Source organism: Lissotriton helveticus, chromosome 6 (assembly GCF_964261635.1).
Source record: "Lissotriton helveticus chromosome 6, aLisHel1.1, whole genome shotgun sequence".
Lineage (NCBI taxonomy): Eukaryota > Metazoa > Chordata > Amphibia > Caudata > Salamandridae > Lissotriton > Lissotriton helveticus.
Genome location: NC_136067.1, coordinates 199,293,574 through 199,320,612, shown reverse-complemented (window position 1 = coordinate 199,320,612; position 27,039 = coordinate 199,293,574). Strand labels below are relative to the sequence as shown.

General features: G+C 47.6%; 1 protein-coding gene across 1 annotated transcript in view; it reads right to left on the bottom strand.

Moving 5' to 3' along the window:
- LOC144761287 (cysteine-rich venom protein pseudechetoxin-like) overlaps window positions 1-27,039 on the bottom strand; it is a 480,203-nt gene that overhangs the window by 169,618 nt on the left and 283,546 nt on the right. The gene's annotated exons all lie outside the window — the stretch shown is intronic.

Below are 27,039 nucleotides of genomic sequence, written 5' to 3'. Positions count from 1 at the left end.
TAGGACTCGATATCCCAGTAACCCGCGAAGGTATCTGGAAACACCGGAGCTGGATTTCTCGGCAAAAGAAAAAACAGCGTCTCTCTCAGCTGGGCTCTCGGGCAAGTAGATCACTGCTCCAAAACCACCACTGTGTGTTTGCTTAAGGCAACATTGGTATATTTATACCTGAAAGGTGCCGGGTTTGACGTAAGGCTAGACATAAGACGTCAATAAAGATGTCACTAAGAACTGGCCGTTCTTACAGTGCTTTACAGGAGTTCTAGGATGAAATCAAAACAAAAGCAAGGGGATTTCCCAGGTTGCTGGAGGTTTGGTTTGTTTAGAGAACTCGTTGTGCTTTCTAGGAGGCCGGGGAAGTAGCCTTGCTTAATGTGACAGCATGTGCTACGACTGAATATGGATATGATATGATTACTATGCCGTTGTAGGGATATTATTGATTATAACCGGACAAGGGCATAAAATAGATATATCGATTTAGGTTCCTAGATAAAAACACAATATACATATCTGGGCGGGTCATAACTACATAAGCACAAGCTTGGCTCTAATTGGATGCCAACACTTCAATCCAGTAAAGACTGGCACACTTCTTGCTGCAATGCTTTTTAGGTCTCGCCTAGCGTAGCAGCACATGCGCTGCGTACTACACAAATGCTTACTACACAAACACCACTGCACTACCCTAAACACTAAAATAATACCCCAGCTTGGCCCCATATACTACCCAAATACTTCTGTACTACCCTAAACCCTAAGACACTACCCCAGCATGAACCCCTTCACTAACCAAACATCACTGCACTACCCTAAAAACCCTAAAACACTACACCCTGCATGACGATCCCCGACACTACACAAATACTACTGCACTACCTTAAACCCCAAAACACTACCCCCAACATGACCCCCTACACCACCCAAACACCACTGCACTACCCTAAAGCCTAAAACACTACCCCCAGCACGACCCCCTACACTACCCAAACACAACTGCACTACCCTTAACCCTAAAAACAAACCCCTATCCTACACAAACACCCCTGCACTACAGTAAACCCTAAAACACTACCCCTATACTATACAAACACCACAGCACTACCCTAAACCCTAAAACACTACCACCAGCACAAACCCCTACACTACACAAACACTACTGCACTACCCTAAACTAACCCTGGGCGAAGCACTACTCTACGCTCGCGTAGTTTGCAAAGTTTGCGCTACTTCGCATGACACGAATTGCACGTAGCACAGTGCAAACATGCGTAGCGCAGCGTAGCGTAGTGCAGCAGTCAATAATTGCTTGCTCGCAGTCGTCAATGGCAAGTTGGCGACCGCGAGCGAGCAAAATGACATCTCGGTGAGACTTTTTCCTCTTTCGCCATCAGCAACATCAAGTTGCCGATCGCGAGCATGGAAAATAAAGCTCCCAGTGAGATTCTCAACGGGGGTAGGTCAGATTATTCATTGCAAGCGGTAGCGGATGCTCGCGACCACTCGTGATGAGAAACTACCAGTCCATGTTAAGAAAGCTGCCGCTCGAGTAGAAATCTACTTGAGCGGCAGAAAACGAGCGCTTGCACTGTGCAAGATGCCGTTTGCACTGATTGTACCGAGCGGACAAGCAACCAGCACTGTGCAATCAGTGCAAACAGCATTTTGCACTGTGCATTACGCAGTTCGCATAGATAAGCATAGCTCGCATAGTGCGAAGTGCACTTCGCGTAGCTACACGTTGCGCTACTACGCGGACTACGCCCAGGGTTACCCTACACTCTAAAACACTACCCCCAGCATGACCCCATACACTACATAAACACAATTATACTATCAAAACCCTAAGTCTATCCCAAGCATGACCCCCTACACTACCCAAACACCACTGCCCTACCCTAAACCCTAAAACACTACCCCAGCATGACCCCCTACACTACATAAACACAGTTGCACTACCTAAACCCTAAATCTACCCCCAACATGACCCCCTACAGTATCCAAACACCACTGCACTACCCTAAACCCTAAAACACTACCCAAAGCACGACCCTCTACACTACATAAAAAACGCTACACTGCCCTAAACCCTAAATCCACCCCAGCACGACCCCTACACTACCCAAACACCGCTAAACTACTTTAAACCCTAAATCAACCCCAGAACGACTCCCTACACTACCCAAACTCCGCTATACTACCCTAAACCATAAAACAGTACCCCCAGCACGACCCTCTACACTACCCAAACACCTCTGTGCTACCCTAAACCCTAAAACACTACCCCAGCACAACCCCCTACACTACCCTAACACCAATGTGCTACCCTAAACCATAAAACATTACCCCCAGCACGACAACCTACACTACCCTAACACCAATGTGCTACCCTAAACCATAAAACACTACCCCCAGCACGACACCCTACACTACCCAAACACCACTGCGCTACCCAAAACCTCAAAACACCACCCCAGCACAAAACCCTACACTAGCCAAACACCACTACGCTACCCAAAACCCTAAAACACCACCCCCAGCATGCCCCCTACAATACCCAAAGACCACTGCGCTACCCAAAACCCTAAACCCTAAATCTACCCCAGTACGACCCCCTACATAACCCAAACACCACTGACCTATCCTAAACCCTAAATTTACCCCCAGCATGACCCCCTACATTATCCAAGCACCACAGTGCTACCCTAAACCCTAAAACATTACCCCAGCACGACACCCTATACTACCCAAAAACAAGTGGGTTACTCGAAACCCTTAAACACTACCCTCAGCACGACCCCCTACACTACCCAAACTCCACTGCACTACCCTAAACCCTAAAAACTACCCCAGCATGACACCATACACTACCCAAACATCACTGTGGTACCATAAACCCTAAAACACTAACCCCAGCACGATCCCCTATACTAAACAAACACCACTGCACAACCCTAAACCCTAAATCTACCCCTAGTACGACCCCCTACACAACCCAAACACCACTGACCTATCGTAAACCCTAAATCTACCCCCAGCATTACCCCCTCAACTACCCAAGCACCACTGCACTACCCTGAACCCTGAAACACTACCCACAGCACAACCCTCTACACTACACAAACAACGCTACACTGCCCTAAACCCTAAATCTACCCCAGCTCAACTCCCTACACTACCCAAACACTACTGTGCTACCCTAAACGCTAAAACACTACCCCCAGCATGACCCCCTACACTACCCATTTATGTTCTATTCTTCATAGTTATAAAATTGTATTGACCTTTCATTTATCACACAGTATTTAGAAGTGGACATAGTTTGTGTTATAAAACAAGTTGGGATCAGGTCGGTTCAAGATTCTAGTCCTGGCATTTTTTTCTCCACAGCCTTTAAAAATTTTACAAGGCCGCAACTCAGTTGAGGGTCCTGAGATGAAAAACAGGTAAGTACTGCACTCCTTCGTGTGCGTTTCCCAAACCGAGTAAAATGTCGTTTCAAAAGAAGTTTCCTCTCCTCTTGCATTTTCTCGCAAGAGCATAGTAGGTGAATCATATCTTCTTGCATATCACCGCACAGCCGGCATGGCAAGCCTGCTTTCTTTTTTAACCAGTGTGGGAAATGCTGGGTGCAGGGCAGCAGCCCTAGCCTGTATCTTAAGAAGCACATTTTGGTCTTTTTGGCGTAGCCCAAGCCCAAATATTTCTGAGGAGCTTTTGCCGAGTACGAGTTCAAAGTCATCCAAGCGTGCGTTCTTTTTGAAAAATCTGTTTTATCTTGTACCCACGACTGGTGTTTGATGGATTTCTTTACCAATTTGTTGAATGTTTTGTGATCTAAGGACGAAGCCCAAAGCTGTTCCAGCCCGGTATTTACAAGGCTTTTTGCTATATATTTGGCTGCAGGCGAGGTCAAAGACTGCTCTATCTCCCTCCACAGATATTCATTCAATGTTCCCTGTGCAGATTTCCTCACTTTGTCCCATGCACAGATGTAGGCCCCCTGACGTGCCAGGAGCTGCTGTTGGATGCCAAACTCCAGCCTGATCTGTGGTGGGGAGGTCCGCTTAGGAAGACTAAAGATTATTCTATATGCGGCTATGATTGTGCTGTCAAGTATTATTGCATCTCTGCCTCGTAGGACCTCACTTTCATATGTGATTGTAGGCAGTAATTTAGCTCGAATAACTTGTACCAAAGGTGTTAGTGATGGGCCAGTTAGCTTATTACTCAAGGTTTTTAGAGCGATTGCCAAAGCTATCCCTTTGCCTTTGATGCAAGACCTTTGTACACTCAATCTTTACGCCTAAATATTTATATATTGGCGTGTCTTTGATGCGAGATTTGTTCCAGAACCACGTGAAGGTTTTTCTTTTTCTTTTGCTGATGGTCATAGTTTGAGTTTTCTCGAGATTTACTTTTAGATCATTTGCCTCGGAATAACTCTGAATGGTGTTCAGGAGGCTTTGAAGCCCTACTTTGGTGTGGCTTATTAGAACAATGTCGTCCACATATAAGAGGCATGGTAGATTAAGCCCTCCTAGTTTAGGAGCATGTGAGTTGCAGTGAGTCAAAATTGGCGCCAGGTCGCCCAAAAACAGATTAAACAATGTTGGGGCCAGGACGCAGCCCTGCTTGAGGCCATTGTTTGTCGGTATGCGCCTTGACAGCAGTGAGCCGTCCCCCACCTTTATCCGTACACTACACAGACACCACTGCACTAACCTAAACCCTAACACACTACCCTCAGCCCAACCCCTACACTTTAAAAACACCACTGCTCTACCCTAAACCCTAAAACACTACCCCAGTACGAACCCCCAAACATTACCCTCAGCACAACCCTCTACACTACACAAGCACCACTGCACTATCCTAAACACTAAAACACTACCCCCAGCAAGACCCCCTACACTACATAAACACAATTGCACTACCTAAACGCTAAATCAACCCCCAGCATGACCCCCTACACTACCCAAACACCACTGCACTACCCTAAACCCTAAAACACTACACACAGCACGACCCTCTACACTAAACAAACAATGCTACACTGCCCTAAACCCTAAATCTACCCCAGCACGACTCCCTACACTACTAAGTATGGGCGAATTTTGCGGATCTGCGGTCCGCAAATTCGCGCGAAACCACAAAAATGTCTGCGAATTCGTGGATTTTACCGCAAAATCGTTGATTTTTTTGCGATTTCAATCTACTCAACTGGAGTACTTTCTACTGGCTAATCAGTAAGTGCTACCTCGTTGGGTAAAATGTATAGTGCTTTTCCTACACTGCAGCTGCATAAAGGGACAGAAGATTTGTCTCCACTGACCATGTGTGCCAGTAACTTTGCCACCGCGCCAAAAGGCACCGAGGTCCCTTGAGTGAGCTGTCCATCATAGTTGGGAAAGGGCGGGAAGACGTTTGATACCACTAGTGTGTGGTGCAGGGTCAAACGGGCGGGTCTTCTATGCGTGTCAAGTAACATGCCTCTTGTGTACAAAGGGTCAGAGAGCCAGCAGGGCAGCAGGTGAGGAGAAAGCAGCCTCCTGGTCGCAGTAACTACACGGAGGTTGCGCTCGAGAAACTCATGGCTGCAGAGAGTGACCCGTGTCTTCTATGCGTGCTCACATGCCTCTTGTAAGGGTCAGAGAGTGAGTAGGGCAGCAGATGAGGAGAAAGCAGCCTCCTGGTCACAGGCACTACACGGGGTTGCGCTCGAGAAACATGGCTGCAGAGAGTAACCCAGGGCGTCTATGCCTGTTCACATGCCTCTTGTAAGGGTTAGAGAGCAAGCAGGGCAGCAGATGAGGAGAAAGCAGCCTCCTGGTCACAGGAACTACACGGGGGTTGCACTCGAGAAACTCATGGCTGCAGAGAGTGACCCGGGGCTTCTTTGCGTGTTCACATGCCTCTTGTAAGGGTCAGGGAGCGAGCAGGGCAGCAGACTAGGAGAAAGCAGCCTCCTGGTCACAGGGACTACACCAGGGATGCGCTCGAGAAACTCATCGCTGCAGAGAGTGACCCGTGGCTTCTATGCGTGTTCACATGCCTCTTGAAAGGGTCAGAGAGCCAGCAGGGCAGCAGGTGAGGAGAAAGCAGCCTCCTGGTCACAGGAACTACACAGGGGTTGCGCTTGAGAAATTCATGGCTGCAGGGAGTGACCCAGGGCTTCTATGCGTGTTCACATGCCTCTTGTAAGGGTCAGAGAGTGAGTAGGGCAGCAGATGAGGAGAAAACAGCCTCCTGGTCACAGGAACTACACAGGGGTTGCGCTCGAGAAACTCATGGCTGCAGAGAGTGACCCGGAACTTCTATGCGTGTTCACATGCCTCTTGTAAGGGTCAGAGAGAGAGCAGGGCAGCAGATGAGGAGAAAGCAGGCTCCTGGTCACAGGAACTACACGGGGTTGCGCTCGAGAAACTCATGGCTGCAGAGGGTGACCCGGGGCTTCTATACGTGTTCAAATGCCTCTTGTAAGGGTCAGGTAGCGAGTAGGGCAGCAGGTGAGGAGAAAGCAGCCTCCTGGTCACAGGAACTACACAGGGGTTGCGCTCTAGAAACTCATGGCTGTAAAGAGTGACCCGGGGCTTCTATGCGTGTTCACATGCCTCTTGTAAGGGTCAGAGAGCGAGCAGGGCAGCAGATGAGGAGAAAGCAGGCTCCTGGTCACAGGAACTACACGGGGGTGCGCTTGAGAAACTCATGGCTGCAGCGAGTGACTCGGGGCTTCTATGCGTGTTCACATGCCTCTTGTTGGGGTCAGAGAGCACGCAGGGCAGCAGATGAGGAGAAAGCAGCCCCCAGGTCACAAAGAAAAAGAAAAACCTGCCCGCGAGCGAATTTGCAAATTTTCCGGCAATTTCGCGAGATTCGCGGATCGCAAAATTGTCGAAAACCCGCAAATTTCGCAAGTGGAACGGATTTTGGGCCCATACTTATACACTACTCAAACACCGCTGCACTACTCTAAACCCTAAAACACTACCCCCAGCACGACCCCTACACTACCCAAACACCTCTGCGCTACCCTAAACCCTAAACATTACCCCCGAACAACCCCCTATAGTACCCTAACACCAATGTGCTACCCTAAACCCTAAAACACCACCCCAGCACGACACCCTACACGACCCAAACACCACTGCGCTACCCAAAACCCTAAAACACCACCCAAGCATGCCCCCTACACTACCCAAACACCACTGCACTGCCCCAAACTCTAAACAGCTACCCCCAGCATGACCCCCTATATTACCCAAACACCACTGCACAACCCCAAATCCTAAATCTATCCCCAAACACCACGGACCTATCCTAAATCCTAAACCTACCCCTAGTACAACCCCCTACATTAACCAAGCACCACTGTGCTACCCTAAACCCTAAACACTACACCAGCATGACACCCTATACTACCCAAACACAAGTGGGCTACCCTAAACACTAAAACATTACCCACAGCATGACACCCTACAATAACCATACACCAGTGCAACACCCTAAAACCTAAATCTACCCCAGCACGACCGACTATACTACCCAAACACCACTGCGCTACCCTAAACCCAAAAACACTACCCCCAGTATGACACCCTATACTACCCAAACACAAGTGGGCTACCCTAAACCCTAAAACACTACCCCAAGCACGACACCCTATACTACCCAAACTTCACTGCTTTACCCTAAACCTTAAAAACACGACCCCAGCACAACCCCCTATACTACACAAACACCACTGCACAACCCTTAACCCTAAAACTACCCCTAGTACGATCCCCTGCACAACCCAAACACCACTGACCTATTGTAAACCCGAAATCTACCCCCAGCACGACCCCCTACACTACCCAAGTACCACTGCGCTACCCTTAACCCTAAAACACTACCCCCAGCACGACACCATATACTACCCAAACACAAGTGAGCTACCCTAAAACACTACCCACAGCACGACACCCTAAACTACCAAAACATCACTGCGGTACCCTGAACCCTAAAACACTACAGCCAGCAGGCCCCTCTACACTACCTGAACACCACTGCGCTACCCTAAAACCGAAAACATTACCCCAGCACGACACCCTTCATTACCCAAACATTTCTGTGGTACTCTAAACCCAAAAACACTAACCCCAGCACGACCCCCTACACTACCCAAACATCACTGCGGTACCATAAACTCTAATACACTAACCCCAGCACGACACCCTACACTACCCAAACACCACTACTCTACCCTAAACCCTAAAACACTACCTCCAGCACAACATCCTACACTACGCAAATACCACTGCACTACGCTTAACCCTAAAATACTACCCCCAGCACGACCCCCTACACTACACAAACACTTCTTCACTAACCCTAAACCCTAAAACACTAACCCATCCTAACCCCCTACACTACCCAAACATCACTGCACTAAGCTAAACCCCAAATCTACCCCAGCACAGCCCGCTACACTACCCAAACACCACTGCACTATCCTAAACACTAAAACATGACCCCCTGCACTCCACAAACACCACTGCACTACCCTTAACCATAAAACACTACCCCAGCATGACCCACGACACTACACAAACACCACTGCACTACCCTAAACCCTTTTGTATCCCTAAAACACTACAGCCAGCAGGCCCCTCTACACTACCCGAACACCACTGCGCTACCCTAAAACCTAAAACATTAACCCAGCACGACACCCTTCACTACCCAAACATCACTGTGGTACCCTAAACCCGAAAACACTAACCCCAGCACGACCCCCTACACTACCCAAACATCACTGCGGTACCATAAACCCTAATACACTAACCCCAGCACGACACCCTACACCAACCCAAACACCACTGCACTACCCTAAACCCTAAAACACTACCCCATTCTAACCCCCTACACTACCCAAACATCACTGCACTAACCTAAACCCCAAAGCTACCCCAGCACAACCCTCTACACTACCCAAACACCACTGCACTATCCTAAAACCTAAAACATGACCCCCTGCACTCCACAAACACCATTGCACTACCCTTAACCATAAAACACTACCCCGAGCATGACCTACTACACAAACACCACTGCACTACCCTAAACCGTAAAACACTACCCCAGCACGAACCACCAAACACTACCATAAAACAGTACCCTCAGCACAAACCCTACACTACACGAAAACCACTGCACTTCCCTAAACCCTAAAACACTAACCCAGGACGACTCCCTACACTACATAAACACAAATGCACTAACTAAACCCTAAATATACCCCAGCATGACCCCCTACACTACCCAAACACCACTGCACTACCCTAAACCCTAAAACACTACCCACAGCACGATCCTCTACACTACAAAAACAACGCTACACTGCCCTAAACCCTACATCTAAACCAGCACGACTCCCTACACTACCCAAACACCGCTGCACTACCCTAAACCCTAAAACACTACCCCCAGCATGACCCCCTATACTACACAAACACCACTGCTCAACCCTAAACCCTAAATCTACCCTTAGTACGACCTCCTACACAACCCAAACACCACTGACCTATTGTAAACCCTAAATCCACCCCCAGCATGACCCCCTACACTATCCAAGCACCACCGCACTACCCTAAACCCTAAAACACTACCCACAGCACAACCCTCTACACTACATAAACAACGCTACACTGCCCTAAACCCTAAATCTACCCCAGCACAACTCCCTACACTACCCAATCACCACTGCGCTACCCTAAACCCTAAAACACAACCTCCAGCACGAACCCCTTCACTACCCAAACACCACTGTGCTACCCTAAAACTCAACCACCCGCCTGACCCCCTATACTACCCGGCTATCCTAAACCCTAAAACACTACCCCCAGCACAATCTCCTATACTACCTTAACACCACTGCGCTACCCAAAACCCTAAAACCCCTCCCCAGCATGCCCCCTACACTACCCAAACACCTCTGCGCTACCCCAAACTCTAAACAGCTACCCCCAGCACAACCCCCTACATTACCCAAACACCACTGCACAACCCTAAATCTACCCCTGTACGACCCCCTACACAACCCAAACAACACAGACCTATCCTAAACCCTTAACCTACCCCCAGCACAACCCCCTACATTACCAAAGCACCACTGTGCTACCCTAAACCATAAAACACTACCCCAGCATGACACCCTAAACTACCCAAACACAAGCTGGCTACCCTAAACCCTAAAACACTACCCACAGCACAACACCCTACATTAATCATACATCAATGAGCTATCATAAACCCTAAAACACTACCCCCAGCACGAGCCCCTACACTACCCAAACACCAGTGCAACACCCTAAATCCTAAATCTACACCAGCACGACCCACTACATTACCAAAATACGACTGCGCTACCCTAAACCACAAAACACTACCCCCAGCACGACACTCTACACTACCCAAATATCACTGCAGTACCCTAAACCCTAAAAAACTACCCCAATCATGCCCCCCTACACTACCCAAACACCACTGCATTGCCCCAAACTCTAAACAGCTACCCCCAGCATGACCCCCTATATCACGCAAACACCACTGCACAACCCTAAACGCTAAATCTACCCCCAAACACCACTGACCTATCCTAAATCCTAAACCTACCCTCAGTACAACCCCCTACATTAACCAAGCACCACTGTGCTACCCTAAACCCTAAACACTACACCAGCATGACACCCTATACTACCCAAACACAAGTGGGCTACCCTAAAAACTAAAACACTACCCACAGCATGACACCCTACAATAACCATACACCAGTGCAACACCCTAAAACTTAAATCTACCCCAGCACGACCCACTATACTACCCAAACACCACTGCGCTACCCTAAACCCGAAAACACTACCCCCAGCATGACACCCTATGCTACCTAAACACAAGTGGGCTACCCTAAACCCTAAAACACTACCCCCAGCACGACACCCTATACTACCCAAACTTCACTGCTTTACCCTAAACCTTAAAAACACGACCCCAGCAAAATCCCCTATACTACACAAACACCACTGCACAACTGTAAACCCTAAAACTACCCCTAGTACGACCCCCTGCACAACCCAAACACCACTGACCTATTGTAAACCCGAAATCTACCCCCAGCACGACCCCCTACACTACCCAAGTACCACTGCGCTACCCTTAACCCTAAAACACTACCCCCAGCACGACACCATATACTACCCAAACACAAGTGAGCTACCCTAAAACACTACCCACAGCACAACACCCTAAACTTCCAAAACATCACTGCGGTACCCTGAACCCTAAAACACTACAGCCAGCATGCCCCTCCACACTACCCGAACACCACTGCGCTACCCTAAAACCTAAAACATTACCCCAGCATGACACCCTGCACTACCCAAACATTTCTGTGGTACCCTAAACCCAAAAACACTAACCCCAGCACGACCCCCTACCCTACCCAAACATCACTGTGGTACCATAAACCCTAATACACTAACCCCAGCACGACACCCTACACTACGCAAACACCACTACTCTACCCTAAACCCTAAAACACTACCTCCAGCACAACACCCTACACTACGCAAATACCACTGCACTACCCTTAACCCTAAAACACTACCCCCAGCACGACCCCCTACACTACACAGACACTTCTTCACTAACCCTAAACCTTAAACACTACCCCAGCATGACCCCCTACACTACCCAAACACCACTGCACTACCCTAAACCCTAAAACACTACCCCATCCTAACCCCATACACTACCCAAACATCACTGCACTAAGCTAAACCCCAAATCTACCCCAGCACAACCCGCTACTCTACCCAAACACCACTGCACTATCCTAAACACTAAAACATGACCCCCGCACTCCACAAACACCACTGCACTACCCTTAACCATAAAACACTACCCCAGCATGACCCACGACACTACGCAAACACCACTGCACTACCCTAAACCCTAAAACACAACCCTCAGCACAACCCCCTACAGTACACATACACCACTGCACTACCCTAAACCCTAAAACACTACCCCTGCATGAACCCCCAAACACTACCCTAAAACACTACCCTCAGCACACCCCCCTACACTACACAAACACCACTGCACTATCCAAAACCCTAAATAACTACCCCCAGCACGAACCCCCAAACACTACCCAAACAGAACTGCACCAGCCTAAACCCTCAATCTACTCCAACACGACCGTCTGCACTACCCATATACCACTGCACTACCCTAAACTCAAAATGTACCCCGGCACAACCCCCTACACTGCACAAACACCACTGCAAGGCCCTGAACCCTAACACTCTACTCCCACCCCTAAAATATACAAACACTACTGCACTGACCTAAACCCTAAACCTACCCCCAGCATGACCCCCTACTCAACCCAAACACCACTGCACTGCACTACCCTAAACCCTAAACCACTACCCCAGCATGATCTCCTACACTACACAAACACCACTGCGCTACCCCAAACTCTAAAGCACTACCCCCAGCATGACCTCCTACACTACCCAAACACCACTGCACTACCCTAAAGCCTAAAACACTACCCCCAGCACGACCCCCTACACTACCCAAACACCACTGAACTACACTAATCTCTAGAAAAGTAACCCCCACCCCATGCCCAATCTCCCTTATCTCTCACTCCTCGTGGTTCCTCTCTCCTCGTGGTTCCTGCTTCATGTCGTCTCTGAGGGGTGGTGCGGGTCGTTGTGAGCAAACGGAATAGCCTATGTTTCCTTATAGCGACTTGGATCGTCTAAATTTTGTTAGAACGAATGGTTATTAACCATACATACCTTTACAATGAAATTCGTTGTAAAGGCATGTGTGGTAAATGACCATTAAGCATGGGCGTAAAATCCGCTCCGATCGCGGATTTTTCGGATTTTCGGCAAATTCGCAATCCGCGAACTCTCGCGAATTTGTCGAAAATCCGTGAATCCGCTCGCGGCGGATTTTTTGCTTGGTTGCGGCGCGCGGCGTGGTGCACGGCGTTCACTTTCCGTCATTTAGCGTTTGCCGAGTTGTTTTTCTTTGCGAGTGACGCGCCATTTTGGATCTTGCTGCGTGATCCCGCGGGAGTTTGGCGCCCGCGAATACGTAATCGCGGCTTGCCACCTTGCACAGCACACCTCGCGAGAGTTCGCAATTGCGAACACGTAGTTGCGGCGGAAAGGAACAATCTCGCACTCGCGAAATAGAGCTTTTGCAATTCTGCACAAGAAAATCACCAGCAAACAGGATAAACCTTCAGAAAATTATGATTTTTATCAGAATCACTCCTCAGATTGACATTTGCATGGCCTTTTTTTTTGCAAGGAGTCCATTTTTTGGGGGGGGGGGGAGGAAGGAAGTGCCCCACAGTCTCCAACTTCCTGTTCCTGTCCAGCAGGCTCCTCCCAGTGCTTTGTCCATCTCCTGGTCACTTTCATTTGGATCTGGAGCTGGAAGGATTACTTTTTGTGGGTGCTGCTGGATATTTGGATTTGAGGCCTTTTTGACTGTCTTTGGATCACTTTTGGATTAGAAATCAACTTTCACAAGTAAGTTTGTTTGGGGCATTACAGTTGCTGCAAGTAAAATTTTGGAACTTTTTCAGAACATTAAATAAATTATATTGTGGGTAGCCACAGTATCCAGTAGAACCAGGGTTGGTTAGGGGTGCATGATACAACTGTTTTGTTGAATTTAAACACCATTGAGGCCATGGATGGGCTGGGATTGTGCTGATTTTTGTCGTTTTTTTGGGCCTGCTGGTGGGGCCCTTTGCCCAGGGGTGGTGAGTGTTGCATGAGCCTAGTCTTTCTGTGGGGTGTCTTCTTGAATTTAAACATAATTGAGGCCATGGATGGGCTGGGATTGTGCTTATTTTATTGTTTTTTGTCGTTTTTTGGGGGCTGCTGGTGTGGCCTTTTGCCCAGGGGTGGTGGTGCATGGACTGAGTGTGCCTGTGGTGTGGTCTCACTCTCTTTAATGTAAACATCATGGATGGCATTGGATTGTGGTGATTTCTGGCTGTTTTTCTGTTTTTTGGGGGTGTACTGTTGATGTGGACTGGCCATGTGGGTGGTGGTGGTGGCCATCTTGAGTGCTGGCTGGTACAGGCAACATGTGCTTGGGGTGTAAGGGGCCATTTTGAGGAGAGGCAGTGTCTGAGGCCTGCACTTATTTTGCCTACTTTTCATCCTTTATGCCCAGGGGTAGTGAGTGTTGCATGGGCCTAGTGTTTCTGAGGGGTGTCTTCTTGAATTTAAACACCATTGAGGCCATGGATGGGCTGGGATTGTGCTGATTTGATTGTTTTTTGTCGTTTTTTGGGGGCTGCTGGTGTGGCCTTTTGCCCAGGGGTGGTGGTGCATGGACTGAGTGTGCCTGTGGTGTGGTCTCACTCTCTTCAATGTAAACATCATGGATGGCATTGGATTGTGGTGATTTCTGGCTGTTTTTCTGTTTTTTGGGGGTGTACTGTTGATGTGGACTGGCCATGTGGGTGGTGGTGGTGGCCATCTTGAGTGCTGGCTGGTACAGGCAACATGTGCTTGGGGTGTAAGGGGCCATTTTGAGGAGAGGCAGTGTCTGAGGCCTGCACTTATTTTGCCTACTTTTCATCCTTTATGCCCAGGGGTAGTGAGTGTTGCATGGGCCTAGTGTTTATGAGGGGTGTCTTCTTGAATTTAAACACCATTGAGGCCATGGATGGGCTGGGATTGTGCTGATTTGATTGTTTTTTGTCGTTTTTTTGGGCCTGCTGGTGGGGCCCTTTGCCCAGGGGTGGTGAGTGTTGCATGGGCCTAGTCTTTCTGTGGGGTGTCTTCTTGAATTTAAACATAATTGAGGCCATGGATGGGCTGGGCTTGTGCTTAGTTTATTGTTTTTTGTCGTTTTTTTGGGCCTGCTGCTAGGTCCCTTTGCCCAGGGGTGGTGAGTGTTGCATGGGCCTAGTCTTTCTGTGGGGTGTCTTCTTGAATTTAAACATAATTGAGGCCATGGATGGGCTGGGATTGTGCTTATTTTATTGTTTTTTGTCGTTTTTTGGGGGCTGCTGGTGTGGCCTTTTGACCAGGGTTGGTGGTGCATGGACTGAGTGTGCCTGTGGTGTGGTCTCACTCTCTTTAATGTAAACATCATGGATGGCATTGGATTGTGGTGATTTCTGGCTGTTTTTCTGTTTTTTGGGGGTGTACTGTTGATGTGGACTGGCCATGTGGGTGGTGGTGGTGGCCATCTTGAGTGCTGGCTGGTACAGGCAACATGTGCTTGGGGTGTAAGGGGCCATTTTGAGGAGAGGCAGTGTCTGAGGCCTGCACTTATTTTGCCTACTTTTCATCCATTATGCCCAGGGGTAGTGAGTGTTGCATGGGCCTAGTGTTTCTGAGGGGTGTCTTCTTGAATGTAAACATAATTGAGGCCATGGATGGGCTGGGATTGTGCTTATTTTATTGTTTTTTGTCGTTTTTTGGGGGCTGCTGGTGTGGCCTTTTGCCCAGGGGTGGTGGTGCATGGACTGAGTGTGCCTGTGGTGTGGTCTGGTCTCACTCTCTTTCATGTAAACATCATGGATGGCATTGGATTGTGGTGATTTCTGGCTGTTTTTCTGTTTATTGGGGGTGTACTGTTGATGTGGACTGGCCATGTGGGTGGTGGTGGTGGCCATCTTGAGTGCTGGCTGGTACAGGCAACATGTGCTTGGGGTGTAAGGGGCCATTTTGAAGAGAGGCAGTGTCTGAGGCATGCACTTATTTTGCCTACTTTTCATCCATTATGCCCAGGGGTAGTGAGTGTTGCATACTTGCATGTCCCTAGTCTTTCTGTGGGGTGTCTTCAATGTAAACATCATGGATGGCATGTGATTGTGCTCATTTTTCTGTGTTTTGTCCATTTTTTGGGGTGTATAACTGAACTGATGTTCCTCTGTCTTCCATTGCTTTTAGGTGCACAAGAAGACTCAAGAGAACCACCAGTGCCAGGAAGAAGTCCTGCAGCGGTGTGTGTGTGCAGCATAACGTCACGCGACGTCACGTCTGGACACAGAACCCTCTGCAACTCGTGCAACTGCTGCCTGCTGACCTGCTCTGAAGAAGATGGCCCCAAAAAAAGTAACCCGTAGCTCCTCTAGCAAGAAAGGTGCCAGTAAGGAGCAGAAGAAGCAAGTTACCAAGGACACTGGTGTGCCGCCCGCCCCTTTTTTTGGGAGTAAAAAAAAAAGTATGCCTGCAGCAGCAGCGGGATCTGCTGGGGACCAAGCTGGCAGCAGCACCCCAGCTCCATTGGGCTCAGTGCCACCACCACCACCACTCCAACTTAAGTCTAAGCCCTTGAGTGCTGCAGAGGCAGCCAGTATAGTTCTTCAATCACCATCGACCAGTGATGTTGGCTCATCGCAAGAAAGCAGCAGCAATGTCCCTCAATCAACACAGGTTGTTGTAGCTCATCTGACGAGTGTTGAACAACCACAGCCGCAACAACAATCACATGTGCAAGTACAAGCCCAAGTACATGTGGAAGGAGAGGCAGCGCAAGGAGATGCGCAAGCAGAGGTGCATGGAGGGTCACAAGTGGCCACAATAGTTGTTCCTCCCGAAGTAGGGGCACATCAGGAAATCGACAATCAAGGCGAGGTATCATTTGAGGAAGCCACTCCTCCTGATGATCCTTCATTGTCTTCCACACCCCTAGCAAGGAAGAGATCAAGGGTGGTGTCTACATCTTCTTCAAGCACACCTCCTTCTGATGATACGGATCAAACTTGGGAACCAGCACCACAGCCGTCTGAGAGTGAGGCACACCATGATCCGACAAAGGTAGTTAAGCGTAAAAGGAAGCTCGTCCAAAGTCTCAGAGTTATGGAGTGTGATGAGGCTCAACAAGAAGTGGCGGATACTGCTGCTGATGAAGACTCTGCCAACGACGACCCAGTCATCATAAAGGTCACTGCAGCCCCAGCGGGCATGCAGCAAACAGACATTTTGACCCTAGCCCGAAGAGCTGCTGAGCGTGATGATGATGATGATGTTGTCGATGAGGAGGCAGTGGAAACACCACAATCATTGGAGTTAAGTAGTACACCAACTCGTCCCGGTTCCATATTTCTTTCTGGCAAGAAGAGACCTCCGTCAACCTCGACCTTAATTAGTGGCGGTGAAAGTGCAAAACGTACAAAAGTTGGGCAATCCAGATCCTCCACTTCATCTGGCATTAGCTTCATGACCACCACCACCAGTATCGCCGCCTCCTCCATGTCCCACAGACACTTCAAGTCCCCAGTTTGGGACTTCTTTACTGTTTGTCCAAAAAATCCAAAGTTTGCCATTTGTACCATTTGTAAGCAAGCAGTTAGTCGTGGTAAGCCAGGTACCAACTATGGTACCGGAGGCCAGAGAGGTCATCTTAGGAGACAGCACACTGTCAAATGGTTTGCGCACCTAGATGCGATCAAGAAAGGCCGAATTCAAGGAAACGTTGATGTTTCATCTGATGATGACGAGGAGGAAGAAGACGTGTCAAACACTTCCCTTACACCCAGTACCCCTGTCAGCAGCACACCCAATGTGAGGCACACTAAGAGTGTTGGAGCGACTGAGACACCAACGCACAAAAGTTCACCAGCGAGCAAAATTGGGTCAACGAAGTCATTATCAGCCCGTAAATGCTTGGTCCAGGGCAACATTAGAACAATGCTTACTTCAGACGTGCCATATGAACGCAACCACCCACTGACGCGTCTGTATAACACTAAGCTGGCTAAAATGCTAGCTGTGGACCTTCTCCCTTTTTCTTTTGTAGAAGCGGTAGGTTTTCTAGAATTAGTGGCAACGCTCTGCCCTAAATGGAAGGTTCCTAGCCGGTTCTATTTTGCCAGAGTTGCGGTTCCAGCACTACATGAAGATGTGCTGGAGGGGATTGGGGCAGCTTTGCAGAAGAGTGCTGTTCACACAATACATCTGACAACAGACATGTGGACCAGTGGCGCAGGCGCTGATTACATGTGCATCACTGCACACTGGGTCTCTTTTTCAGGTGTTAAAGCAAAGCTAAACGCAGGTGTTGACCCGGACCAAGTTTTTAAAGCTGCTCGGAAACATGCAACACTAGCCATGTTTGGCTTGGAGAAAAGTCACACAGCAGAAAACCTTTTGGAAGAGTTTAACAAAAAGGTCTTGAAAATGCTATCCCCCCAAAAACGCATGATTGGTTATGTTTCCACGGATAATGGCGCCAATGTAGTTAAGGCCATGTGGCAGGGTGACTATTTTAGAGTGCCGTGTTTGGCGCACTGTATCAACCTGGTAGTTCAAAAATTCTTGAGTGATAAACACAGTCCAGCGTTCGAGGTAATGGCCACCTGCCGCAAAATGTGCAACCATTTCAGCCATTCTTTTAAGGCCCGGAAGCATCTGAGGAGACTGCTACTTGAACGTCAAATGCCAGTGAAAGCACTCATCCAGGAGGTGGCAACACGTTGGAACTCAACCTTCTACATGCTTGAGCGTCTGTATGAGCAGTATACGGTACTCGATCACTATTTCTTCACAGAGGGTACATCTCAGAAGGAGGACATGCGGTTGGGTGCGGCGCAATGGGACATAGTTAAAAGCCTGACAGACATGCTTCGTCCTTTTGAGTTCTTCACGCGTGCAGTCAGCCAGGAGGACTGTAATTTGGGAAAAGCTATCCCATTGTTGTGCATGCTGGAGCACCAACTGATGGCGGTGTCTTCTGAGTTTGAAAAAGATGAAAAAAAAAAAGACCATTTTATTTTGTCTGAGAAATTATTAGAGCGCCTACGTGGTGATGAACGTCTTAAAAACATCAAGTCAGAACAGCATTACATTTGTGCTACTATTCTGGATCCACGCTACAAATAGGCACTGGCAGGCGAAGCATTCTTTCCTTTTGCTGATGCAGATGTTCAAAAGTACAAAAATTGGTTAGCCTTGTCAGCCAAGAGGTTTGAAAAAGAACGGCAGGTTATTGAAGGAGAAGAGAGTACATCAGCATCAGCATCAGCAGGCCATCCCCAGTCACAAGAATCCACTTCTGCACCTGTGGCTGGGGCACAAGTGACCTCTCAGCCGTTAAAGGCAACTGGATCATCTGCACCACACACAACAGTATCAGTGGCTGTTGTAGAGGATTGGCTAAGTTTGCTTGGGTATGGTTCTCGAAAAAATGTCAAAGGCACAGCAAAAAGTAAGCAAAGTGGAGGAACCGTTGATGACCTTGAGTCGATGGTGCAGGACTATATGAATGACTCAACAGAGGTCTTTCTTAATGATGAGCCATTGCAGTATTGGCATGGCAAAAAACAATTGTGGCCACAGCTCTCCAACCTGGCTATAAACTATTTGTCTTGCCCACTCGCAAGTGTGTCTTCTGAACGTGTTTTCAGTGCTGCTGGTGGCATTGTAACTCCCAAACGGAGCCGCCTCTCGCCCAAAAATGTGGAGCGGCTGACAATGATCAAGATGAATCAGCACCTCATACCACCAGATTACAAAGTACGAGAAAGCACGCCGCATGAAGACGAGGAGGACGGCAACGTAGATGAGGGGATTTGTTCTATGTTCGGTGGCACTGACCTCATCCTGCCTGAATTCGCAGAGTATGATGACGAAATCTTCTTCTTATTCCCTGACACCGAGCCCTGAAAATGAGACAATGAATCAAGAACTTTCTTTTTCGTCCTTATTCACTTTTATTCCTGTTTGTCTCTCTTTCTTTGGTTTGCACAGTTAATTTAATTCAAACTTTAATCACCTAATCCCAAAAACAAGACCATCAGCAGAACTGTCTTCACTTGTTTGCTTATTGATTTGAAGGTGCCGCAGTCTACATTCCTCAGGTTCACAAGTTCTGAAGAACATGCTCCTCTATCCTCCTCCTCCAGACTGCGATTTCCCTCAAAGCAGAGTGCTGGATTACGCCCAATGAAGAAAGACTCAGCACTTGTGGGGGTGTTGTACTTCTCTGCGGGTGAGTTGACGGATTTGGGCCCATTGCTGTGAAGCTCTAATAATGGATAAAAGTGTTTTGGACCAAATATGAGGTGGAAATTTCTTGCCGTTTTTGCTGACTTGCTTGCCTTTGGGGTGCTCTTTGGCGGGGTTCCGGGTGTTTGTGGGTGATTTTTGGTGTCTGGGAGCACTGCTGCGACAGTCTAATCTTGATTGCATTTGCTTTTCAGGAAATCCGTGGTGGAAAACAGGAGTTATGATGATTGATGATGATGACCTAGCTGCACAGCGCAGCGATTGGACCGAAGGCCGAGAGATATTGTAAGTATGAGATTTAGCTTTTTCGCTGTTTGGGGGTGTTGTCGGGTGGTTTTTTCCGGGTGGGTTGGCGGGTCTTGCCTGGGGCATTCCTGGGAAGGTCTAATACCGGATAGAAGTGTTTTGGACAAAATCCTTAAGGAACAGCCTTTTTTTTGCTATTTCTTCTGTCATCTTGCTCAATGTAGCGTTTTGGGGGGCTTCCTGCTGTTCGTGGGTGGGTTGCGGCCGGGGTCTCTGTCGAAGCACTGCTGCGACAATCTAATCTTGATTGCATTTGCTTTTCAGGAAATCCGTGGTGGAAAACAGGAGTTATGATGATTGATGATGATGACCTAGCTGCACAGCGCCGCGTTTGGACCGAAGGCCGAGAGATATTGTAAGTATGAGATTTAGCTTTTTCGCTGTTTGGGGGTGTTGTCGGGTGTTTTTTTCCGGGTGGGTTGGCGGGTCTTGCCTGGGGCATTCCTGGGAAGGTCTAATACCGGATAGAAGTGTTTTGGACAAAATCCTTAAGGAACAGCCTTTTTTTTGCTATTTCTTCTGTCATCTTGCTCAATGTAGCGTTTTGGGGGGCTTCCTGCTGTTCGTGGGTGGGTTGCGGCCGGGGTCTCTGTCGAAGCACTGCTGCGACAATCTAATCTTGATTGCATTTGCTTTTCAGGAAATCCGTGGTGGAAAACAGAAGTTATGATGATTGATGATGATGACCTAGCTGCACAGCGCCGCGTTTGGACCGAAGGCCGAGAGATATTGTAAGTATGAGATTTAGCTTTTTCGCTGTTTGGGGGTGTTGTCGGGTGGTTTTTTCCGGGTGGGTTGGCGGGTCTTGCCTGGGGCATTCCTGGGAAGGTCTAATACCGGATAGAAGTGTTTTGGACAAAATCCATAAGGAAACACCAGTTTTGGCACTTTTTGTAAGTTAGGGTTCGTTAGGGTTAGCCCTAGCAGCAGGATTGCATGTGTTTCGGGGGGTTCTATTGCAACGCAGTTCTGGTGTTGTAGAGCACTGTTGGAGCGATGCTGGCTATGGATACTTTTGCTTGCTTGCAAGTGGTTTGAATACAATGCACGGTCTGTATTTGGGCCTACTGTTACTTTCAAAGTACGTTTTGTAACCATTTTTCTGCTAGGCATCGTTTTTGGAGATCTGATTGGGGTTCTTCTACATTTTTGCGACTGGCTTTAGTAAGGGTCTTGGTGGGAGCATTGCTGGGAAGGTCAAATTTTGTTCTAAAACACAGTTTACAGTACACCTACCTTGAGGGGAAAGATCCGCTATAATATTTTGGCCATACTTATTTATCCTTAAAAAGGTGACTCAGACAGAGCACGCAATTTCAAAAATATTGTACTGTCTATTAGGGAAATCAAAGTGTCACTTTTTGAACCACACAGCGTACATACCTTTTATTTATTTATCAGTGGTATTGTAATAGCACTTCCTGTTTTCCGTTCAATAATTACAGGCCGGGTTTCAGTCAACATCCGCCAGGCAGGCAGTGGACAGGGTGTCTTCTGTCAGTGGTCACCAACATTGATGGACGAAGCGTCAGCTGGAATGGAGGAGTGCCGCCAATAAGAGGAATTGTTTGCTGCATGCAACTTACTTACCAAATTCAACAGGACAACTCCAACAACATACGCAATACAGATACAGTATCCATTGTTTTATTCTATGAGTGTGACTGCATGTGCTTAGCTTTAGTTTGTAACCAAAGATTGTCTTTATCTTCAATTATTGTTTGTCCATGCTCTGCTTTTTTTTTCTTCTCTCAACAAAACCTACCCAAAAAGAAACCCCCATTCCCATCCATTTTACAAACCCTAACCCTCTTCCCCCGGGCTGTGTTGTTTTGCTTGATGTCTGACTAAAATGACATCAATAATTCCACACACTTGCTGGGGAGGATAAGGTCATAGCAACAGGCTGGTGAAGGAATACGAGGATATCTTCTAGACTTACTCAGCTTCAGTACTATATCTTCTAGTAGTAGTAGCCAATGTCAAATAAATTCAACGCAAGTACTAGTTATACTTGCAAGCAAATACTTTACCATTTGTTAGGCTACATTATGGCACTGTTCTAGTGTACTGTCACCTGCTATATTCTCGATCGTACCGTAACCGTTGTAATGCTACAGTAAGGACAAACAAGGTTTCGTTTTCTTTTTTTCCATAGGCATGCAACTGCCACTGTGTCACACCACTAGTACCACCGCAATGAGGAAATGTCACCCGCCCAGGATTGACAACGTTAATCCCCATTTCACGTGGAGCCAGCCCTGGGCCTAGCCCTAATTTCTAACACTAATTACAGGTAAGATAAGCGTTTGGTGGGAGGTAGTATAATGGAGTATTATTTCGGAGTAGACAAGAGATTGACGGTTGTACTACTAAAGTCCTACGACTGTTCAGGAAAACAAAGTTACTGTTACACCCCCGTCCCCCACCCACCAGACTGAAAAGCAGTAAAAAACAGGTATGGTCAGATAAAGTTTAAAAATGTATATTTATGTAGCCCTAACAAAATAATCTCCCTCAAGACCCACCCTAACCCCAACGATTGTCTTTGAAACGTCCCAAAACGATCCCAACTCCCAAATCCCACCCCCCAAAAGTCTATAAAAAAAGGGCAAGGGACACTCCACTACTGGAGGGTGCTGGTGCTGGTGCATTTTGCGGCATGGGCATCATACTCCTTGCGGAGGGTGGCAAGCTCGGAGCGGAGGCCCTTCACCAAGTTCTTATACTTCTGGACCTCCTGCTCCAGGTTGGACATTCGGACTCGTAGGCGGTGTTGGCGTTCCTTGCAGCTCCTGTGGGGGGCAGCTGGTTTTTCTGTTGCTTGGCGGTGGCGGTTGGCTTTGTTAGCCCGGCTCGGTCCCGCTGGAGCACTGCGCATGCTGGCGTCCCGTGGGGTCACGGAGGAGGATGCAGCGGTCCCAGCCGAGGATGTGGTTGTTGCACCGCTCGACTGCGTGTCCTCCTCCTCCTGCAGGGCCACCAGCCACCGATATTCGGCGACAGTGGCCTCCAGCCTCCGTTGCCGGGCCATTCTAGCCTGCTCCCTCCGTGTTGTTGATTTGGAAGGAGCAACTATATGAAGAAAGAAAGACATAGTCTGTAACCAATGCTCCTTAGCATTAATAACACAAAGTGATTGAGCCGAAAGTTGGGTCACAGTACAAGTAGCAAATTGAAAGCACAGTACATAACTATTGAGGACAGTATCTATGTAACCTCCCACTTCTGCATCCTTGCTCTAACATTAGTGGTAGTTTAATGAACAAATTCTACGACCACTATGGACTTCCATTACAGTCGACTATGACAGTACACCAGTCTTATTCTTCTTCTTCTCTCTTGTTTAGGAAAATTGGTACGTTATCTTATGCAAGCCGGCAGAATGACATGGACAGCACAGTGAACTTGCACCCGAGAAAAAAAGTTGCACACCATGATGAGTGAGACAGACTTGCGTTACTGTACCGGTCCAGTACATGCAGGTGGTGAAGCTATTACTTTTCTATTATGGGTGGCACTGAGAATACTCTGTTACAAGGGCTACTGCTTAATTAATTTACCTTTCACCCTACAGTGCAAATGAGTACTAGAAAAGGAAAATGAAGAAGCTAACTAATTTGATTATCTATCACTTCACATGGGACGTATTTGATGACATATGGGATGACTTTAGGTGCTTTGCTTAATATTGAGTGAACAGTGATACACCCACACATGAATGACGTACTACAAGCAAACTAAAGTTATTAAGAGAGGTACGGAGTGTCCACCGTAATAACCAGATATATGCTGTGATTGCAGACGCAATACAAAGTACTGCTACTATTCATGGTAGTATTGGACACATTTACAATTCCTTTTCCTTTCCTTCCCTGCACTGGAACGGACGTGCGGGTGCGGTGGTACATGCTCTTCAAGGTAACACTTAGTTCATCTGGCGACCATCTACTCTCTCTAGATACACATGTGCTATCTAAGAGTCAGAGAATACCATGCTCCAGGCATCCATTCAGTCAAAGTATACGCACACATACAGTTTCTGTTTCACCCACCCAGGCTGCTGTCCTTCCACCCATCCTTGCTTCATCATTGACCCAGCCATGCACCATACCATATTCTTTCCTTCCAAGCCACCTCGGGGGCCAAGCAAACACATATCGTTCTTCTTTGCCAGCCATCATACAATTTCGTGTCCCACTTACTTACACCCTTCTTTCGCTTTTCGTTCATCCTATCCATCACGTTCGTCTAAGAACTTATTGGGATTCTTCTCACCAAAAACTTCATAGCTAAGTCGAAGTACATTTCGAGGAGGCTACTACCTGGTTGATTTGTAATACACCCGTGCAGAAAGCACACTATGCAGTCTTCAATCTCAATAAGTAAGGAATATATAGCTTACCTGTTTCCGCCACCACCGTTTGAACCCCCACAGGACCGTCCGCCGGCTCTTGCACCGCCTCCTCCCCAGAGTCCGCCGAGTCCTCGCCCAACACAGCCACCTCCGCGCTGGCCCCGTCACCAGATGTTACACCTACAAAGTACATTTAAGAATGTTAGAATACACCACTCACTACTATATAATATTTGGTCTCGGAGAAATGTTAAAAAACTGAATACAATGTAATAATTTGTGACTGTCTACTCCAAAGTAAAAATGTCCCTTTTTCCAGGGAAGGCTGTTGTCTTGCTGCACTTTTATGCACAACTGATGAATGCTTGCTTTTTATTTTTAACACGCACCACTTTTTCTCCTAACAGACAGAAGCTTGACTCCTAAGAACACGACCAGGATCAAGTTCAAACCAGGTGAGAGCTCGGCTCGACCACAAGAAATGTGTCCAATTAATCGTCAGCACTAACCACTTTTCCGTTTTCAGTTAAATAGTTTTATGACAAAGTAGATTTTAATAAATGTGTTTACTTTTAATAAAGCTTTTAAACTTAAATAGACTCTATGGTTTTTGGTCCTCCAGACTAGAGTGGATGAGCTAAAGGTTTTGGAATTTTTGCAAGCATGAGTGCCTCTGACACTTCTTGACTGTGCTGTGACTCCGTACTCTCTTGTCCTGCGTACGATAATCTAGAGATCATTGGGGATCAATAATCGGTGACTTCGGGAGCTGAATGACTCTGCCACACTATCTAGTCAGTAAGGAGACAGTGCATAGAGCTATTGCTGAATAGAATGGGAGTCCAATGGAATTGCCAAATGTCCAATCTTAGTTAGCTACACAGACAGACTAATAAGAATAATCTAGTAATACCACAGGGAGTCATATTAGAGCCAGGATAAGAATTTATATCCAGTCTACAAGAAGATCAAAGACGATTTAGAAAAAATCGAATGAGGAACGCTAGGAAAAAATAGGTACTCTTTATTACAATTAAAACTTACTGGGGCCAGCAAAGGAGCCCTCGCCTGCCCGATCCTGGCCTGCATCCTGAGCACCCTCCTCCTCCTGTGTCCTCTTGCCCTTGGGGGGAGCTGATGTACAACATGAAAGAAAGAAAGACCAGAAAACATGGATGAGATTTGTCAACCAAATCAACCATTTCAAAAGAACAATAACAACATTTTTTTGAGAAATAGCAAATAGATAGACAACTATTCCACGGGATCTATCTCATGTGGTATACTACGTTATTCGTATTGCCTGATTTGCGGAACGTTGACTTAGAAAGTTCCTATGTAACTCAATAAACAGACTACTAAAGAGGTTTGCCTAGGACTGGCACTGCAGGCAGCAGTCCGCAGCACGCGAAGTGACAGACAAAGTCCATCCTGCTTGCAGATCAGTGAATACTCAAACTATCAATCCACCCACCACCACCACTATTTCTTCTTATAGCCATGTGTCTAAAGGAAGGAGTGGACTTCAGTCTGTTGGGGCTGATTTAGAAGTCCCTTGCGGCTCATTTTCCTCCATTGTTGCGTGACTTTTGTGACGCTGCGGCAGAACAAAAGACTCGCCATGGTGTTGGTGCGGCGTATATATTAAAAAAAAAGAAATTATGGGCGATGCATCACGTTGTAAAGCCCTGCGCCATCAGGGGGCGTTCCGGCGCAAGGGAGGGCGTACCTGCGCAGGGACGAATCCTAAAAGTGGCTGAGGGAAATCTACAAGATGTCAATCAGTCACTTTTAAGACAATGATGCATGAGTCAAACCCTGCGCGCTTGAAGCCGACGTACGGCTTGATGCAGCATTGGGGAGATAGGGTACCCCAGAGCATTGCTGGAGCTGCGCCATCGTTGGCACGCAACTCCAGCAATGCGCCGCCTTTAAGGCACAGATGCGTAAGGCTTCTGTAACGTTTTGGGCCAATGGGTGGTGGTGGTGGCATGGCACACAATTACTGCCGCATCCCTGCTACTTTGCAGGGATGCGCCGTTAATTGAAAATATGACCCTTAGTGTCTAGCATTACGCAGTTCTTATCTTTACACTACACTCATACATAATTTCTCAGGCCAATGAAATGAACACAATGTACAAAACAAATAAGCATAGTAGCAAGCAAGGCTACTGAGAAGGAGAGCAGTGCACCTGAAATGCATAGAAGATTTTGAAATATAATTTACCTACAATGTAATCGGCAGCATTATTGCTCTTGGTAAAGAACAAAGATTTGCAAATAACAGAGCCGGATAAAACAGAGTAGTGATGAATAGCTACTACT